At 47.7% G+C, this 21,302-nt stretch overlaps 1 protein-coding gene across 7 annotated transcripts in view; it reads left to right on the top strand.

The window, feature by feature from the left end:
• The window catches only part of LOC119178743 (uncharacterized), a 168,873-nt gene that overhangs the window by 51,092 nt on the left and 96,479 nt on the right, over window positions 1–21,302 (top strand). The window lies entirely within an intron of this gene.

Below are 21,302 nucleotides of genomic sequence, written 5' to 3'. Positions count from 1 at the left end.
AGTTTGGCGAAAAAACGACAGGAGCGTGACTTCGTTCTTTTGTTTAAAGAATCTGTATAGCATAAGAAAAGGTGCCCTGTTCTATTCAAGGATCTCTACTTTGACGCAAAGTTTTTAGGGGGGCTAATTCGTTCATGTGCATTGTGGTGAAACAGCACGAGTGACTAGATGAAGAATATACTGGGGCACAACGCTGGGTTGTGTCCTGCATACTCTTTGTCCCACCATTTGCGCTGTTTTGCCACACTCTACTTTGGTGTTGTGGTTTTTGGTCACCACTATGCATTGGTTAAACATGGGCTTTGTCAGTCTGTTTTATCACATAAATAATCTTAGTGGTAGTTGGTCGCAGTGGTGCAAGTAACTGCAAGCGCCTAAAAAAAAATTGGTTGGCTACTTCAAATTTGGTGGAGTGGTGCACGTAGCTTTAATTTCTGGTACACGTTCTTGTTGGTTCCGATTGCTTTTGGTCGAAAGTAGAGTCCAGAGTAATTTCTGTTGACACTGTTACAAAAGAGCGTCAGCTATAAAATGTCTCATAACACCCTGGTAGTACAGTAGAATCTAAGTAAACAAGAATCTCCGAAACGGGATTGCTGCGTAATTGGAACTGCCATTAGGAATATCGGTTTCGCGCTAGAATTATACACCTTACTTCATCTCTTAGTAATATGGTTGTCACCTGTTTCTGAGAAAAAAGAAAAAAAAAAGCCCTCCCGGAAGGGAGGGGCAGGCTATGTTTTCAAAACACAACGCTGAAAGTGACTTCTTAAACTCTTGTTTAACTGTCGCCTATTACAATTCGTCTCTAAATTGATGCAACATACAGAACAGTCGACCCGTTGCGGTGGTCTAGTGGCTAAGGTACTCGGCTGCTGTCCCCACAGGTTGCAAGATCGAATCCCGGCTGCGGCGGCTGCATTTTCAATGGAGGTGAAAATGTTGTTGGCCCATATGCTCTGATTTGGGTGCACGTTAAAGAACCCAGGTGGTCAAAATTTCCAGAGTCCTCCACCACGGCATTTCTCGTAATCATATGGTAGTTTTAGGACGTTAAACCTCACATATCATCAAATACAAAACACTCATCCAACATTCTGGACTTATTGCTAACATCTCACCAAAGATAGTTTTAGCACAGTGTCATATTTATCGGCCATTAGTGATATCGTGCTTTGTTCTTCACACAACCTTTCAGTGCTATTTACCTTGTTTCCCCAAATTCAAGATAACTATAACATACAATAAGTGCAACTACGCGGCTATGAACAATGAACTAGCAACTTTTTTCTGAATCCTTTCTAATCGACTCTTTCTTGTGCACTGTCGAAACAAAGTGGCACCCATTTAATGTCAAACTACAGTAGACTCATTAAACGGAACCTTAAGGGACCCAGAAAATGTGAATCATCCTTTTTTATCAAGACAGCACAAGATGGGAATGGCCTTTCTCGTGACGTGCACCATCCCAGTATCCTCAATTTCCAAGCAGCGATTGAGCATTTACACCTTTAACCCTTTGTAAATAAAACCATTTCACTGGGGCCTTTGAGGTATCGTAACTAGCTAAATAACTAAGTTTATGTTGAACAATAGACGCCATTCTGTTTTTAGCATGCAGCGCCATTTAATGTAACATTGCTTTCATTGAGGGAAATAAACTTAACTCTTTCGTTACCGTGCGAAAATGGTTGTTTTTCATATGTCTAGGGAAGATCGTTTTTGCCAGTTTGAAAAGTACTCCATCATGCATTGCATCATACCAAACTTTGCACGGTGAAATGTGCTTTCCCCAAAATATATGTTGTAGAGCAACAAAAATATTTTGCAATGAACAACAATGTGAAAAGTGGAATTTTTGGTTGCCAGCTGGTAAACAGTAGAATGAAAAGACCTATATATGGAAAAAAAAAAAAGAAAATTCAGTATATACATTTGGTAGATAAATGACCCAGGAACAGTATAAAAAAGTAATGAATGTTTTGTACAAAATGTTTCTCTTCACATAGACAAAGAAAATCTGAACAGAGGGGCTGCTTCGTTGCTCATGCTATGCAGTGAAGCATTGCATGGTTTTTCGTGACACACAAGTGTACTTGTACACTTTCTCAGTAAATTCTTGTTTTCTTGCGATAAGAGTCTCCAGGTGTTGCAACTTAGGTGGATAACTATGATGTGAATAATGACTCTATAAATGGCACGTCTTATGAACTTGGCTAATTCATCTAGCGTCGCCTCTTTCCATGTGCCACCTCACTCAGCATAGGTTAGCGTTCCGATACATGCATCCAAGCATATGTCTGCATTTTTGCGCATATCATATTAAAGCAAGGACAGTATCGCGCACAGTTCTAAATTGTTTCGCGCTGCTCTGTAGTCAACGTCTAGATGGTCTCCGGGGGCCTTCTTGCTGTTAGGAGAAGCTCTGCAGCCATTGCCAGCACACCGCGCGCCCCAGCGAAGTATGGATCACGCATGTAACCAGAGTAGCTATAAAATTGTGCACAAGGCTCAGCAGCTATGCACTTGCGTTGGAAGAGACAACTTGAGGCCGTAAACAAAACAAACCCATGAAAGGATGTGGATGTCTCTGGCTGACACAAAACATGGTCTCCATAAAATTTGAACCTGAGGTGCTGTCATCATCGAACTCTAAACTCGTCCTCACTCAAATCAGGTGGGGTTGCAAGACAGTTTCAAGCAGTGCATGTTTTCTGAAGCACTGGTGCGCACCCATGCGTGCATGACAACGATGTCATACGAGCGTCTAGGGACACTAGATGCGACCTTGCATCTGATATAACAATGCCAGCAAAACCAAAGCTGCTGGAAACTGTCAGAGAAGGCCACCTCGACACTTTAAATGCGCAGCGGATTTTTGTGAATACTTTTTGCTGAACAAATTTTCCCCAACTACTAAAAACAGCTCTCTATTGAATATCTGGCAAAAATTTGTGGCATTTATCACTGCTCAACTAGTCAAATAGGGAAGCTGACACTTAAATTCGATATTTGGCTTGCAAAGTTTCTTTTCATTCAGAACTTCGATGCTGCTGTAGCATAACAAAAGGGTTACGCACTTATGTCAAGTTCCCCAGCCTAGTGCACTTTTTTAAGAATACACGTACATTAGTCCGCGCTAAGGTCAGTCAAAAATCACTATGTTGCCAAAATGGGCAAATTCAAATTGATTCTGAAAGTTGAGTGGCTGCACTAACTATTAGAAAGTGCTAGGTGCAGGATAAAGAAATTTAACATGCCAAAGTAGATGATCCAAAAGCGTCGATCACTGGTGATGGATTTGAATAGGCGTGGTAACGAAAGAGTTAATGCACATGTTCACAAAAACACAACAATGAGCTAATCAACTAGTCTCACTGCTGGCATTAATGTACCTCTACTAAAGTGCAGACCACTTATAATGTAATCGTTTACAGTTAATTCCTGCATAAGAGGCATGCTCCGGGCAGCAATTCCGGTCTTTTATACGAGATGTCTCTTATAAGCAGGGGACCTCAGATGCATTTTCCTATTCCCTGTATTTTACTGTTGGCATACTGGTGTCTCTTATATCCATTTGTCTCTTATATCAGCGTCTCTTTAAAAGGGTTTGACTGTATAGTGCAGGACTGGTTACAACCTGGCTTTTTTTAACTCTCGCTTACCCTTCCATAGTACCCCATGTATACACCTACCGCTTATTGTGCAGTTCTTCAGGATGAAAGAAATGCAATTGCTGAAAAATTTTTGTGACAAATGCGGCAGGCAGTGCACTTTTGAAAGGAGGTGTGCGCTGCTGGAGAGTGAGCGACAAGGTCGTTACTGAGGAGGAGGGGACGAAAAGTGAGGGACAGAAAAAGAAAAAAAGATAGGAAAAAAAAAGACCACAGCACGCTACATGGGCTCGCCAAGTGAAGGAGGAGGGTGGTTGCCGAGGTTACGGATAAGGCTTTGCATCGGTGCTGGTGCAGCTACAGTACGGCTTCGGCTAATTGCTGGCCGCATGCAGCTCAACATGGCATGTATAATCTCGTCCTTATCAACTGCGCTAAGAGTTTACTTTTGGTCTTAGTTTTCTGTCGGGAAAAGTGTTGGTACTGAGCTATTTACAGATATCACCTTTGCTACCTCGTTTGTAAGTTCTAAAGCTTTATGGTTTTATGACGCGAGTTTCCGCCTTTGGTGCCCTAGTGCAGTCTTAAGGGGGGAGGTGGCTTTGAAAATAAACTTTTTTATTTGTTGATCTACAGCAATGAAATTTGGCATGCTTACTCATAAGTGTTTAGAATAGGGAAATATGCAGTTTCATCATGATAGCTACAGTAGTTCTCAAGTTACATAATGCTACACGATCCAATTACCGTATTTACTCGATTCTACCGCGCCCTCGATTGTAACGCGCACCCGATTTCCACCGCGAAAAAAAAAAAAAAAAACGTAAGACATCGATTGCAACGCGCACCCATTTTTTTTCGCTGGCCCGCTCGATCACACCACTCGAAAAAACGATTCCTTTCGGGATTGTCTTCCATTTAAATATGAGGTACGGGCGAAGCTTGTGCCCATCTGACGTGTAACAGAGCATTGCCGTCACTGTAGTTTTACCGTGGACCGATGTCAGCACGCGAACTTGCTTTGCCCCCTTCTTCTCGACGGTTGTGGTGCCAGGCATGTCGAAGTAAAGAGGCGTCTGATCGGCATTCCAGATTTGCCCAAGCAGGTAGCCGTTGTTGCGCCGCAAGTTTAGGACGAACCTCTGAAAACTGTAAAGCTTTTCATCGTACTTCTCCGCAAAAGTTTTCGCATATGCATGTTTCCCTTCGAAGGGAAGAGCCTTTCCTCTTCATATAGTTAATTAGCCAGCACCTGCTCGCTTTAAACTGGCTCCGCATTAGACTTTTTTCTAAGACTAATTGCATAGCCCGCACTTAGAGCAGTTCTGTCGTCACGGGCCGCTGTGCCGCTCGCTCCTCAAGCACATACTCGCGGAGCTGCTCTTTAATTTGCGGAAACCGACCCTGCTGTGGCTCACTGAAGCCTTTGCGTGAAGCTTTGCTGTCGACAATCTTCTGATTTTGTTTCCGCCGCTCCCGCACGCACGTTTCGGGAACGACCGCGATGCGGCCCGACTTCCGTCTGTTTCTGCACACGCGATGACTTTTCTTTTAAAAGCGGCATCGTGGTGCACTTGAGTTTTTGGAGTCGGCCCTTTCACGTCGTCGATGCTAATGCACTACTAGATGACGAACTCCTCAGCACACGTACGAAGTGCCGCACATGGTAAACACATAGGCAGAAATAGCCGACGCACGTAGGGGGCGGCCATTTTGGATTTGCGATGGCAATAGATTGACCGTAATTTTTTGTTCGTACTCGATTCTAACGCGCATGCGATTTATGAACTCGCTTAACCGGAAAAAAGGTGCGCGTTAGATTCGAGTAATTACGGTACATGGTCTGCTCGTGGAAAGTTTAGCGCTGCAACAAAACATGCCAGGAAGCTGCGAATGATGTTGATCTTTACTCAAAAGAAAGCTACAGGGTATGACACTATCGGAATTTTTTAGTAAGTTCTCACTTTTTTTTTAGAGATCATCATGGCTGCCGACACACATAGTCAGAAACAATGGCACGGACAAATCATCGTCTAGAAAAATAACAGGGCCACAAAACAGAAATTGAAGATTGCTGTACCCACAAGCAGTGTTCAGGGATTCAGGGAAAAAAAAACTGAATCAACATTGGTCCAGTCATTCTCGTGCTACTCTTTCCACGAGCAATGCACAATGTCCAAAACACACTTGTGAGAAAAAGCCGGTCGAAGTTTTCGACAGGCTTTTTTTCAATGAACTTTTTTGTTTCTCGTTGGATATTGATGAAAATTGGCACAGACACTAAGAATAACCTCACAGTGCTTCCATAAAAATTTTGAAGCGATACCACGAATACTTTACAAGAAACAAATTATTTCTTCATTGAACCATGTGGAGGGGCTGAGCATAATGTCAAAAAAAAAAAAAAAACAGTATTGAGAAAGCTGCGTTTAAAGTTTCAACTTTTCTTTACGTCTCTAAGACACCTAAAAATTGTGATCTCAGGTTTGTCTTGTGATATTTGACTTCTTTTCATGATTTACTCCTTTTTATGAGTTACAAAAACAAGTATGAATTTCAAACCAAGTTCTTTGTATGAAGGAGTGGTGTGATAGGTATGACAGAAAAGATTGTAATTGAATAAACCCTTATACTGAAATTATTAAACATACTTTTTTTGTGCTTGAGTTGTAATTAGCGTAATTAAGTTCTTGATTACAAATATTCACTGAACTTTTTTTTTATTTGGAGAGAAGTTTATTGCATCAGAAAAATGGATCACACCATGACGGCCTATGCCTTCTTTCTAAATAACAAAGTTATGGGCAGAAGACTGGTGGCGCGGGAATTTCTAGCAGTATAATTAATGACACGAAACGGGCATATAAAAATTCGTGCCCTTGATTCACATATGCTCTTTCGCCGCTCTAGCCGTGAAACGCATCATCATACAGCCGGTCGCGGAAACTCTAATCTACAGCAATTCATTAACCTCGGAACATTCATAGAAGTTCGTGGCGATATCAAGCACGGCTCCAAGCACGTCTGAATCGCATCATAAAAGCTTACTGACGGCACTCCATATGACCGTGGGGTGTGCGGCCGCGTGGACAGTGCAGCCGGCGCGTAATGCACTTGCCGGCGGCGTTCGATGACGATGCGCGAAATGTGTAACTACGAAGACAAAAAAATCGGCACGCACTGCACTTGGCATCGCATTTTTGAATGACGACGCGCGAAACTGCTAGCCGCTGTTCCGAGCAATCCTTGGCAGTGAGGGGGGGGGGGGGGGGTGACAAGCTTGACTGTGTTGTCCGCTGCCGATGCGTAAAATGCCCGTACAATATTCAGAGGAGCTAGCGAGTGATGTGGTACATTCCTTGCGAAGAAGCACCTCACCAAGAGTGCGCTTGCGCGTCGTTCCTGCCCGCAGTCTCGCTGTCAGCGGAGTTAGGCCTAAAGCCAACTCCGATGACGCGCCGCACTCGTAGACCGCCGCACGCCCACTCGTAGTAATCTGATCGTGCATCCGGTGCGGCCACGCGTAGTAATCAGATCGTGCCGCCGCTTACAGCTTAGTTGCTTGCGAAGAAGCACGTCGCCACGGATGCGCTAGCGCGTCGTTCCTGCCCGCAGTCGGCGGAGTTAGGGCTAAAGACGACTTCAATGACGCGCGGCGCTCGTAGACCGCGCTGACGCTCGTAGTAACCTGATCGCGCATCCGCTTATTGCTTGTAACTAAAGCTAGTTATATCTTAAGTGATTATCAAGCCGTGAACACGTCACGAAGTGGCGATTTTCGAGAGCCATGTCCTCGCGACGCACAAGCAGCAGACGATGATCTCCCGGAGCGAGCATCGGGCCAATGGCGAGGCGAGCTGAGGCAACATGGCGGCCACGGCCAATCAAAGGCCTCAAAATGACCTTCAAACATTTGCTTTTTGCTCGCTTTTTGTTAAAGGGAGGAGCCAGCTGAGACGGGAAAGTTAAACACGGAGAAATGCTCTTTCCGATGAGCCCAAGAAGCCGGCTCCCGGCCCAAGCATAGCGAAGCTATTATTTTTTGAATATCGCCGTTTTCTCGCCATTTCCAGAAAAATTTTTTACTACCTAGGTGGGTGAAACGAATTTTCCGAAGCACTTCTGCGCGGTTTTCAGTGTAGATATTTTGGAACCAGATAGAAAAAGGGTTCCAGAAACTGAAAACTTGAGTTTCAAGAAATCGATTTTTTTGCCATTTTTCGCGATCCCAAAGCCGCGTCCCCCCTTAAGTGAGCTTGGAGGGCTTGTGTCGTCCTTTACTTAAACTTCGTATCACGAACACTGCTCTTAGTTCATTGCTTGAGTGCGATCTTTTCGACAGCCGATCTTCATTTCTTGGTGAAAATTCCCGCCACAATGTACTGAATGCCTGGCTAGGCCTAATCAGTGTTGGTTGCATTTCGGCAGCATTCGCGTGCAATCTAAGTTGCAGTAAGTACGGAATCAGTAAAACTCTTTGTGGTGGCCACACTTGAAGGCAACGCATGAGTATCATTATTAAAAACGAGCATGGCACATGTAGTATTGCAATGTTCGTTTGCAATTAGATTGCGATGTCCTAAAATTGGGTGTGTGCCTGTGAAATTGAATGATCGGCGTCTTTCAGCATGAGAAATTTCGATTGTGATTTGGCATAGTTTGGAAGTAGCTATCGAACTTCCGCGATGGTGTTTTTTTGTTTGACTCCCCCCATTATTGGGTGTAGCACGAAAGACACATAAAAAGAAAACGCGACTCTACCCTCTCCCTCCCTTTTGCATTCATTTCGTTGCCAACGCAGGTCTTTGGACGTTATTATTTTTTTTAGCACATTGAATTTCGGAAGCATCATGCATTCGCAAGCTTGAAGTTAGTGCCTATTTGGTCTACAGCTTGTTTTATCTGCATCTCCTGTGCTCTGCTTGTTTTAAGGGGGGACGTGGCCTCCGAAAAAAAAGACAAAAAAGTATATTTTTAGAAAACAGTATATTTGGTCAGTGTAATCTATAAACTACGTCCGCTGTAAATATCAGTTTCGTATTCGCACTAAAAGTACCTCAAATAAGCTATTTAGCTAGGCGAGGCAGCACCGGAGGAGCGTGCGATCGTCAAAAATATTTTTCTCCCGTTTCTCCCCCGCTCAACTGAGCGCCGCCATTTTGGTCACGTTTTGTTCGTGATTTCTTGCTTCCCCCCCCCCCCCCCCCCCCCCCATCAGCGGCGACAACAAGGGTGTGGTTGAGGCATAACTGGCTTGTGATTAGGTAGCTCGCGGGGTACTCCAGTTTCCCACTTTTCAAACGCCGAGCTACAATTGGACGGAGTGCGCACTTTTTCGTGGCGAGGGGAAACAAGTGAAGTGGTTGCTATTGGCTGGTGTGCACGCTCATATGCTCATCTCCCACGCATGGTGCAGCCGCCGCCCGGGGCCCGCGCGACTTGTCTGCTCCGATTTTTTTGTTGCAAACGTTCTCTGTATGCTTCTTTTGCGATCGGCCTCGGCACTGTCATGCAAACCGTCTTTACGAGACGATAATTCTGCACAGCCCCCCGATCCTCGAGTTCTCCTGTGCCTTCTGCTCAAACAGTTGCCAATTGCCGGACGCATGACCGACTCAGCTCTTTGTGCCGAGGAGGTTCTTTGGAAGTTTCAGACGTGGTTTGTGTCGATGAATAGCACGTTTCACAGGAAACGCACGACTGCGCTTGCTTTTGGAAAACGAAAGCACCGACCATGTATTCCTTGGCATTCACGAAAACCCCCAGCAAGTCGGCACGGTAACGAAGTCACCCTGGATCTTCGGCCGTCCACAAGCTATCGCGACCCAGTGGACAATGCAGAGGAGGTGCGACGCAGGTGTGTGTCCGAGTCATCAACAGAAGGCATGCTTATCGATGTTATGCATCAACGTGTGGCTGCACGCTTGCCTAACCGGAATCACGCTGTTCGGCATTCTGGTGAAACGATCAATCCAGAAATGACAGGTGCATCAGCAGACGCTGTCAATGAACGGAGTGGTAACGAGACTCTGCTCGACGAGCGTCCTACGATTCAAGGGCATTGTGATGTTTAGGACGGTTCGAGCACTTCCACTACTGTGCAGCGGGGCAGGAAACAGACAGGGAGACGTGTTCAAACGTTTACATACAAAAGAAGGGATATAAAAAGTCAGTGATGTGGGCGCCATCGGGACGACCACCACGGCACACGAGGAAGAATAGTCCTGTGGACTCGCGACTCTCGAGCAGCGGTGGCGGAGATGCCTGGACCAACGCGACCTCGGACCTCGTTTTTGAGCTCTTGATCACCTCCCGGGCGTTGCGGTTCCACGTGCGGGTTCTGGCCAGCACAGCACCGTCTGTGCCGTGCTGAAATGCTGCTCGCCACAGCTGCGGTGCGGCAGCTCAGTCACTGGCGTTCCTCGCCTTGGCCAGTGCACAGCCGGGTACCCTCGGGTGCAGAGCTCGTGAGCTCGCGGCCCACGTCCGAGTCTGGCGTGTCACTTGGTACGGCTCGGCATCGCTCGGCGATCCTCGATTCAGCCAGCAACTCCCCTGGCACCTGGATCCTCGGCCACCCTGGACCTCACCCGGCTCCGTGGTCCTCCGTCCACACGCCCGCGTCTCGCCTGGCAGAACGTCTCGCTCGTCTGAGCTCGGAATTGCACGCCTTGGCCCGAACACTGCGGGCGCGCCTCGTGCCACCCGTGCCACCCGTGTCACCGCGCTCTTCTTCTTTGTCCCTCAGTGCTCGGTTGTCTGCGTCGACGTTTTTGCGATATTTACACGTGACATTTTACCCCCCACTTTAGAAAGTTGTTCCTCTTCAACAACTTTTCTAAGCATGAGGATAGAGAATGTTCACTGCTTGAAAGGCGGAAAGTGTGCGCATGTTAACAGGTTTTTTTTTTCACGCACATTCACAAGTTGGTTTACACGCAGTTCACGGAGTTTACTTGGAGTTCACAAAGAGTTCACAAAGTGTTCAGAAAGAAATAAATAAAAGCTTACATGTGCGTAACGCTTTAAGTCTACACTCGGCTCTGTACTCAGCTCCAACGTTGTCACTTCCTTTGATATATTCCACAGTGAAGTCGTATTCCATAAGTGTCAGACTTCAACGCAGAATTCGGCTATTTGTGTGCTTGGCCGAGTAGATGTTGGCCAGCGGCTGGTGATCGCTCTGCAATACAAACAGCTTGCCGAAGGGATAAATGTGGAATTTTCGGACAGCCCACACGAGCACAAGCCCTTTTCGCTCTACGGTTGAGTACCGTGTCTCCCGTTGAAGGAGCTTTCTGCTTGCGTAGGCGACGGGATGGAGAACTCCGTCATAGTTCTGCATGAGCACGGCTCCCACACTGGTTGAAGATGCGTCTGTGCGCAGAACAAATGTCTTCTCCAAGTCGGGAGACCTCAAGATTGGACCAGTAGACAGCAATCGTTGAAGCTCGTCAAATGCCTCCTGGTGACGTTGTTCCCATATTACCTTGTTCGGAGCACGCTTCCGAGTGAGCTCTGTTGAGGGATGAGACACGTGGGAATAGTTGGGTACCAAGTCTCGGTAGTACCCCGTGAGACCGAGAAAAAAACGGACTTCTTTCTTTGTATGAGGTCTTTTTGCAGCTTGTATCTTTTCAAGCATTTCAAGTTGCGGCCGCAAGACCCCATGTCCCACGATGTGGCCCAAGAACTTCATCATCGTTGAACCAACTTCACTCTTAGATGGCTTGATTGTGAGATGTCCACGCCGTACTTGTCGGAAAAAACTTTCGAGCGTGGCAAGGTGCGTCTCTCATGTGTCTGTGGCTATAAGAACATCATCGAAGTAATGATGTACGTGCGAAATGCCAGCCACAACTTTTCTCATGAGTCTCGTGAACACTGCTGGCGCTGTTTTGATGCCGAAAGGCATAAAACGGAACTGGTAAAGGCCCGACATTGACATGAAGGCTGTCATGCGTTTCGAGTCTTTGTGCATTGGGACGTGCCAGTACCCCTTTGTAAAATCAAATTTAGAGAAATAGCGAGCCTTTCCTAAGTTTGCGAACATCATGTCCACTCGTGAAATAGGCTCATTATGCATTACGACCACTCTGTTCAACTGTCGGAAATCAATGCATAAGCGCATGCTGCCGTCTTTCTTTTTTACTACGACGATTGGCGACTGGTAAGGTGAGTCTGACGGTTCGATAATTCCCTGCGCCAGCATCTGCTGTACTTCTTCCTCTACCGCCTATTGAACACCAAAGGGTATCGGGTACTGGCATACGTTCACGAGCACAGATGTTGTCATGATCTTGCACTCTACCAAGTTAGTCTTTCCCGGAACGTCTGAGAAGATATCTTGGTAGTCTGATAGAATCTTCTCTATCTCTGCCTTCTGGTTCACGTCCAAGTTGTCGGACACCTTGACGTCATGATAGATCTCATTCTGGTGAAGCGCGAGCAGCGGTAGTTCCGGTTCTTCTTCCGGTTGTTCCGTTTGTACCGTGACAGCCACGCGGTCCACCGTGTCTGTCAAAGGTGATCTCTCCTCGTACTTCTTAAGGAGGTTGATTTGGAACAAACTGGTTCGAATTCCTAGATCAATGACATAGTCGATCTCGCTCCGCTTTTCTAGTACAGTGAAGGGGCCTTTCCAAGTGAGAATCAGTTTGTTGCTGTCGGAAGGTAGTAGTAGTAATACCTTGTCTCCGACGCAGAGCTGACGAGGCTTTGCTTTGCGATCGTAGTACAGTAGACTCGCGATAATTCAAACTCTGATAATTCGAACTTTCGGTTAATTCATACAAAATTCAAAATTTTGGTTGGCTCGCTATGCTTTCAATGTATTTAAAAGCCGCTTAATTCAAACTTCGTCATTCGGTTAATTCGTATTTTCTGCCTGTCCATACCGGAAAATTTCTGCTGATTTGCCGGCAATATTTGAAAATTTGCGTGCTTATGATTATCATAATAGTCTGATATTGAAAAATAAGCGCCTTAAAACTTCAAGGGAAAAGGTTTTGCCACACAATCATTTCTCAGCATTCCGCGCCGCGGTGGAAAAAAAAAACGAAAAACAAAAACGGCCCGGTGGTTACGAAGCTGGCTCGCGGCTTATCTCTGCTTTTCCGGCGTGCCGGTGGCGCCGGCCGACTCCGAAGCACGTGACCTGCCCACAGAATGCGTACAGGTTTGCCCGTCTTTCTTACGTGCTGCGCATTTTTCGATCGACCATGTCACCGCGAGGAAAATATCGGACACTACCCCTAAAAGAGAAATTGGCCGCTATCCAAGAAGTCGACGCTGGGGTAAAGAAGACGGAAGTGGCACTGAAGTATGGAATAACCAAAAGTACTCTCACAACCATTCTGAAAGCCAAAGACAAGCTGCAGAATAACGCGAGCCGCTTCGCTCCCGATCGGAAGAGGCTTAGGGAAGCTGCGTACCCGGATCTCGAAAACGCCGTGCTTCTTTGGCTCAAGCGCGCACGGAGCTCCAATTTACCGATAAATGGGCCAATCCTACGAGAGAAAGCTGAAGAACTTTCCTTGCGCTTGGGAATTGAAGATTTCAAGTGCAGCGATGGCTGGATTTCTCGGTTCAAGGAACGCCACGCTCTCTCCTTCAAAACAGTGAGTGGTGAAGCAGCAGTGGTCGATGAAGCTGTTTCTTCTGACTGGCGGCAGACTAGACTTCAAAGCCTGCTGCTTGAATACTCCCCGGCTGATGTATATAATGCCGACGAAATGGGGCTGTTTTTTAAGTGCCTGCCCGATCAAACCTTGTGTCGCAAGGGAGAGCGTTGCACTGGCGGAAAGCTGAGCAAAGAACGGTGAACCGTCATGGTTTGCGCCAATATGGACGGAAGTCACAAGCCAGAACTCTTCGTTGTGGGCAAGTCAAAGCGTCCCAGGTGCTTTAAAGGCGTCCGAACGCTCCCAGTTGCATATGACGGAAACACGCGAGCCTGGATGACGCAAGCTCTGTTCGAGGGTTGGATCCGCAAACTGGATGGGCAAATGAAGCGAGCGAAAAGGAAAATTTTGCTCATTGTTGATAACTGCCCTGCGCACGGCGACGTGGAGGGGCTGGAAGCAATTCGCCTTGAATTTCTGCCTCCTAACACTACAGCTGTCCTCCAGCCCCTGGATCAAGAAGTAATCAAATGCTTGAAGCTTAATTACCGGAAAATACTGCTCAAGAGAATGCTGATATGTATGGACAATTCCATGCCTTACAGTGTCACACTACTCTCATCGTTGGGCATGCTCGCCGACGCATGGAAGGCTGTCACATCAGCAACAATAAGGAACTGCTTCGAGCATGCCTTCCGCATACCTGGCTGCAGCATCGCCACTTCATCTGACTGCTTGCAGACTGAGGGCGACGATGAAAGCCAAGTGCTGTCTGCTCTAAAAGCGCACAACATAGCTGCCGACCTCGACAGTTATGCAGCTACTGATGATAACCTGTGCGTGTGCAGGGAGGACACACTCGATGACTTGGTGGCAGAGGTGCTGCCAGCACAACACAGCAGTGAAAGTGAAGAAGAACCGGAAGTGGAAAATGTGACAACTGCACAGGCTTTCCAGTACATTGCTAAAGTGAGAAAATTTCTGACAACAACAGAAAACTCTCAGAATCAACTGGCAGCACTTACTGGCATCGAGAGCTTTGTGCTAAATGTGCATGTGGCAAATAAGCAGTTGACCATCCATGATTTTTTTAAAAGGTCTAGTCAGCAGTAGATAGTCAATAAACTTGTTGACCATACATGCACCGCTCTCTGTTTTTGTGTAGTTAGGATCTAGAGATGCTTAAAAGTGTGAATATAGATGTCTGATCATAATTTGTGCTGTCACCTTACCCAGAGTCGCATATATGAGAACTTCTGATAATTCAAACAGCCTGATAATTCAAACAAAATCCAGGGGTCCCTTCGAGTTTGAATTAATGAGAGTCGACTGTATTTCTTTTGTGACAGCTTGGCTTTCTGCAGCTCTTCGTGCGCAATTTGACACGTCTCATACAAACGATCGCGAAGCTCCATTACGTAGCCGTACGTAGTCTTCGTTTGGGGATCCAAGGTTTTTCGCGTCCATAATTCCTTCAGTATGGACATTGGGCCTCTAATGTATCGACCATAAAGGAGGTCAAACGGCAAAAAGCCGATGCTTGACTGAGGCACCTCTCTGTATGCAAATAATAATGGTGCCAAGTATCTGTCCCAGTTCTTCGGACTTTCGTGGCACATGCGCCATATCATTTGCTTTAATGTACCATTGAAGCGCTCCACAAGACCATTTGCCATAGGGTGGTATGGGGTAGTTGGCAACTGTCGGAAAGGCAGTAGTCTGCTCACTTCCTGCATTAAGCGTGATGTGAATGACCTTCTGTGGTCGCTCACGATTTCTCGTGGTATTCCAACCCGCGAGAACATTTGCACCAACGCTTCTGCTATCGTCTCTGTTTCTATGCTTGGTAATGCAACAGCGTCGGGATATCGCGTTATGCAGTCGACCATTGTTAAAATGAAACGGTTTTCTTTGGTCGATGTCGGTGATAGTGGACCGATTATCTCAATCGCTACACGTTGGAAGGGCACATCAATCACCGGCATTTTTCCGAGGGGAACACGTCCGACTAAGTGCTTTGGCACAGTGCGCTGGCAGATGTCACAAGAGCGCACAAATCAGCCTGCACGCCCGGCCAATAAAATTTTTCTAGAATCCTATCAGTTGTTCTATTAATACCTTGGTGACCTGCCATAACTCCCTCATGCGCCATCCTAAGGACAAACTGGCGGAGGCTTTGCGGAACAACCAGTTGGTCAACTTCCTTCCTCGTTAGCGATCTGTAGTGTCGATGAAGGATTCCCTTAAGCAAAACATACTCTATGTTTGCTGATCGCTTCGCTATCATCTTCCCGATTGCCGAAAAACAGCTCTCCAAAGTGCGATCTTCTCTCTGCAACTTTGAAGAACTTGTGGGGTCACATCTAGTTTGTTAGATGCCGCCACGGGTAACTTCATGTCCCTGGTCCTTCTTGTTATCGCTGCACTCAAAGTCGGTCGCAGCATTCAAAGTTGTCGCTGCACTCAAAGCCGCCAGACGAGCAATCTCCTGTTCGTGCGCTATTCGCGATGCGTCCCTATCCTCAGCTCATCTGTCACGCTCTTTTTTCTGCTGCTCTTCAATCCACTCCTTCAGTTCGTTACCCGACAAGCCAAGTTACTTGTCAATCGGAATATACTTCTCCCAATCCATTTTCGCCCACTGCACAAAAGATAAGTGCGGCTCTGAAAGTTGGGGCTAGAGCTTTGTCCTACGTCGCGTACGCCAAGAAATTGTGATGTTTAGGGCGGTTCGAGCACTTCCACTACTGTGCAGCAGTGCGGGAAACAGACAGGGAGACGTGTTCAAACGTTTACATACAAAAGAAAGGATATATAAAGTCAGTGATGTGGGCGCCGTCGGGACGACCACCACGGCACATGAGGAAGAACAGTCCCGTGGACTCACGACTCTCGAGCAGGGGTGGCGGAGATGCCTGGACCAGCGCGACCTCGGACCTCGTTTCCGAGCTCTTGATCACCTCCCGGGCGTAGCGGTTCCACGTGCGGGTTCTGGCCAGCACAGCATTGTCTGTGCCGTGCTGAATTGCTGCTCGCCACAGCTGCGGTGCGGAAGCTCAGTCACTGGCGTTCCTCGCCTTGGTCAGGGCACAGCCAGGTACCCTCGGGTGCACAGCTCGTGAGCTCGCGGCCCACGTCCGAGTCTGGCGCGTCGCTCGGTACCGCTCGGCACCGCTCGGCGATCCTCGATTCAGCCAGCAACTCCCCTGGCACCTAGATTCTCGGCCACCCTGGACGTCGCCCGGCTCCGTGGTCCTCCGTGCACATGCCCGCGTCTCGCCCGGCAGAACGTCTCGCTCGTCCGAGCTCGGAATTGCACGCCTTGGCCCGAACACTGCGAGCGCGCCTCGTGCCACCCGTGCCACCGCGCTCTTCTTCTTCGTCCCTCAGTGCTCGGTTGTCCGCGTCGAGGTTTTTGCGATATTTACACGTGACAGGCATATTCAACCAAGCTTCCTGTCCGCGGAAACAGCAGAGGCGCAGTCAAAGACAGTTCGTGAGTCGCTCGGCGTGATGTCGGCAACTGAGCGGAAATTCGCACTGACTGCGTCTCAGGAACGTGAAACGATGTCTGCGCCAGGAGAAGGAGAATACAGTCCAACCCGGGTATATCGAACTCGCAAAAAAACGTTTATTAGTTCGATATATGGCGTTATTCGATATAGGCCTGGTATAGGTTTTGACACAAAGGCACATAAAAAACTCGAAGAAAAGTACTTTATTAATATAGTGGCTTACTTGCGTGCCCTACTGTGGAACAATATAGTCCAGGATTTTTTTCTGTGTCAACAACTTCGCTGCCTACGACAGGACGCACACCTCCACGTTGTCCAACGAGTCGGAGCAGCTGAGGCCGCAACCTTCCGCATTCAAGCAATAGCGCCGGACCAGCACAACTGCACTAATCACTTCGGAGGATGTAGGCAATGGGCCGTCGTCGATTTCCATATTGCTGTCGCTTTGGCTCGTGGTCGGCACGATCTCTGCAATGTAATCCTCATTCTGCAATTGGCCCATAATGGGGACATCATCGTCCGCACTGACGAATTCGTCGAATGTCGATCCGTCGATAGCACCCGAAAAAAATGCTAGCTCGTTCCAAACTTCGGCGGAAACACCTGCGGTGTCTTCAGTGCTGTCAGAATTTGGGGTGTCATCACCAGGCATGCGGAAGCCGGCATGCCTAAAGCAGTTCTGGATCGTTTCCTTCTTGACATCTGCCCACGATCTACTCAACATAGAAATAGCTTCGAGCAAGTCGATCTTAAGCTCCCTGCTGACACGAAGGTTCTGCAGCAGCCTCTCCACCAGGCGCTTCCGATAGCCGGCTTTCATTGCACGTATAATGCCTTGATCCAGTGGTTGCAGTACAGACGTAGTGTTCGGGGGCAAAAAATGCAGCTCGATGTTGCTGAAGGTCGTACTGCAGTGGTGCGATGAACAATTGTCCACGAGCAGGCACACCTTGCGATTTTCGCCTACCAAATCATCATTCCACGACGATATCCATCTGCTGAAAAGCTCCCCGGTCATCCAAGCTTTTGAGTTTGCTCGGTAGGTAACTGTAAGTGACAGCGCATTTCGAAAACACCGCCGTACCGTACTTTTCCCGATAACCAGAGGTCGAAGTTTTTCGATCCGTCTAAATTAGCTGCCAACAGCATGGACACACGAGCTTTGTTTGCCTTGCCGCCGCTTGTCTTGTCGCCACGACACGCAAGTGTCTTGTTTGGCAACATTTGCCAAAATAGAGCGGTTTCATCCGCATTGAAGATATCTTGGGCGTTATATCTTACTGCGATATCTCGCCAGTTTTCCTCAAGCCATTTTTCTATGTGTTCAGGTCCGCCGCTCTGCTTTCACCTGTAACAGCTTTGCCAACGATGTCGTGCCGTTCTTTAAACCGCTGAAGCCAGCCTGAACCGCCTTGGAAATCATTCCTGCTGTCATAAAACGAGCGCTCAAAAAAGGGCGCGCTGCCAAATTTTCGCGACGAAGCGCCGAGAAGTCAACGGAAAAAAAAAGAAAAAAAAAAAAACAAGCATCCAAAGACTCCCCGGGCGCGCGTCCCTCTCCCCTCGGAAGCGTGGGTTCGCCGACGAACCTCCTCTCATCGGCGCCCGAGCATGGAACGTTCTCGATGAAAAGGGGCGTGGTGATGCAGGGTTGCGTCATCCGTCGTGGACGGCCCTCGTACCGTCTCGCGCTCTCCCCAGCCTTCGCTGTACATCGCGCCGACGAAATGATGAGAATTTTCTGGAATCGCGCGCGGAAGGTATTGAACCGAGCAGCGGAGATGGGAGATCAGGAGAAGAAGGAAGTTAACGCCAGAGTGCGTAGGGCATTCCGCCGTGTCTGCCGGCGAAGGTTTTGTCTTTAGTGACAAAGCAGGAGAAGAAGGAAGTTAGCGCCAGAGTGCGTAGGATATCCCGCCGTGCCTGTCGGCGAAGGTTTTGTCCGTAGTGACAAAGCAGGAGAAGGAATATTGCGCCAGAGTGCGTAGGGTGTTCCGCCTTGTGGGCGAAGCTTTTTGTCTTCCGTGACAAAGGAGGAGAAGAAGAGGATTTCCACCTGAGAGGTGAAGACTCGAGCTACAGGCAAGAGTGTGTGTCTACCGCTATCGAGCGAAGACGCGTGGCAACAGCTGCGTGTGGGAAGCCGACGTGTTTCCGACGAAGAAGTTTGAAGCTTGGAGAGTGGCCAATTGAAGACGCGAGGTTTCCTGGAAGAGAAACTTCGGGGGCAGCGGAACGACAACAACGCTGGACTTTGAGTGAGTGATTCTCGGAAGAGTATCATCCAGACTTTTGTCCCAAGAACTTTGGACTGAATAAGTTTTCTAACTCTTTAGTCTTTAAGTGTCTTGGTTGTTCGATGCATGCGACTGCATTGTAGTGCGTATTGTTGTCTGTGTCCGTTGTTTCGAGTGTGGCTGATTGTACTGTGTAGTACATTGTTTGATTGGTGACACATTGTATTCAAATATTGTCGAGTGTGCATACTTGTGTATTGTTTTGATCTGCCATAACTGAGAATATCATTTTGTTTTGTTTATCAACTCTCGGCTCTGACTTGTTCTTTGGACCACAGCCGGCGTCCGCTGGCGCACCAAATAGGACCACTTCTAAATTGTCCACGCTTTCGTGGTGTGGTTTGGGGGGCCGATACTTCGGCCCTTGGAATTAGCCCGGTGATCGCCTCCCGAATTAATGGGACTCGTGACACCTGCCAAGCAGAAAAGCAAGGTCTTTGGCTTTCTGCTCGATCATAGGGCCAGACACCGGGATGTTTCGCGACCGAACGTCCACAAACCACTTGTAAACGGCCACTTCAACATCTTCGTACACAGCAGTGCGCACACGTCGGGCGCCACGGGCGCCTGGCCTTTTGTCCGATTTGGCCCTGATGTCTGCCTTGTTCTTCAGAATAGTACCCAAGGTGCTCCTTGGAATTTTGTACGCGGCGGCGACGTCGCACTTCTTTTTACCGCGCTCAACCCGATTGATAATTTTGAGTTTCGCAGCGAACGGCAAATTTTGCCTCTTTGCGCAAGCCATGATGACAGCCCGCCAATACAGTTCACACAGCACCAACAGGCAACACCACAGACCATGCTGAATCGGCAGCAGCAGGCACACAAGTATAAAGAAAGATAAAAATGGCGCTCACTTCTACCGCCTCCGCGCCTCGGAGGGAGCACGACGGCCCCTGATTGGCTGTAAGCGCTGCGAGCGGGCCAGGATCATTTCTTGGAGGGGGGTGTTCGCCCGCGCTCAACCGGGTCTAACCAACTTTTTCTAGGGTGGCGCTGGCAGTTTTCCCCGTCACCGCGAGGGAAAGCCAACTTGCTGGGGCACATTTGAGGCACATGGAGTTTGATATATCAGTTGTCGTTGCTATTTTTGTTCGATAAAACAGTAACTTTTGCTATATATTCTCAATGTAAACTTACCGTGTTTAGGAATTGTTAGACATACGGGATAATTTGATATAAACGGGTGCGATATAGTCGGGCACAACTGTACGTGCTTTTCCAGATGGCCGCTCTGAACGCGATGATTGGTAAAACACTGCCCAATTTGCCATGAGCAAGACCTCGCTGTGGACCGGGACACAAGGCTTGGACTTGCCGTGAAAAATGGTGCTAATATGTCATTCTTCCGGCACAGCCAGCTCTGACTGGTCGTCCAAGAGAAAAAAAGCTGTGAGAGTCTTTGATATGTATGCTGGAGTGTGCAGGCAATCAGAAGCATTGAAAAAGGACCTACTGCTCTAAATGACTTCTGGGCAGTGATGAATCAGCCAGTGTATAAAAGCACTGCAGCCCATCTATCAACGCCTTTCCGACCTTCAACTGCTGGCTCGATGTAGCGGCGACAAGACTCGAAATGATGCCGAGAGCCTCCACTTGGTGATTTAGTCACTGATATCCAAGCAGCAGCGTGCCTCTCTCTTCACTGTGGAAGCAGCAGTGCATGAAGCAGTAGCAAAGTATACTGCAGGCAGCTTGCGAGCTTACACCGAGCGATGCACTGCACTAGGGGTAAAACATGGAGCCGTTACCCTCCAATGGGCTGCAGAAAAGGACAGCCAGCATGCTAGAAAATCATCAAACATGCACCAGATGAAAAAAAGCAGAGGACCAAAAGGCCACCTGCAGGCATGGACACCAAAGACTACTTTGTATGTAACTGTTCCGGTGCATTTTGATGAAGGTTAAGTGTTATAAATACTTCGAAAGCCATTTTCTCTGAAGTATGTTTTGGGCACTTAGTGTTGCTTGGGAAAAGCATAGCGTGGCACTGATTGGACCGATTTCGATGCTGTTTTTTTTTTATTCCTTGAAGCCTTGCCGACAGGATGGCATTATTCATTACCTTGCTTGCGATCTGGTTTTTTTTAATGTGATAATTAGTGCATGAAAAGTTCTGATGCAATACATGAAGATGATGGGGATGTTATTTGTAAAAAGAACTAAAAGGAACAGACAATTTTTGATAATGCCTTTCCTTGTAGTGTTCTTTTGAGTAAAGATCAAAACCACTTGGCCCTTCCTGGCATGTTT

This window comes from Rhipicephalus microplus, chromosome 1 (assembly GCF_043290135.1).
Source record: "Rhipicephalus microplus isolate Deutch F79 chromosome 1, USDA_Rmic, whole genome shotgun sequence".
In the NCBI taxonomy this organism is placed as follows: Eukaryota; Metazoa; Arthropoda; class Arachnida; order Ixodida; family Ixodidae; genus Rhipicephalus; species Rhipicephalus microplus.
This window is presented reverse-complemented; position numbering and strand designations above follow the sequence as displayed.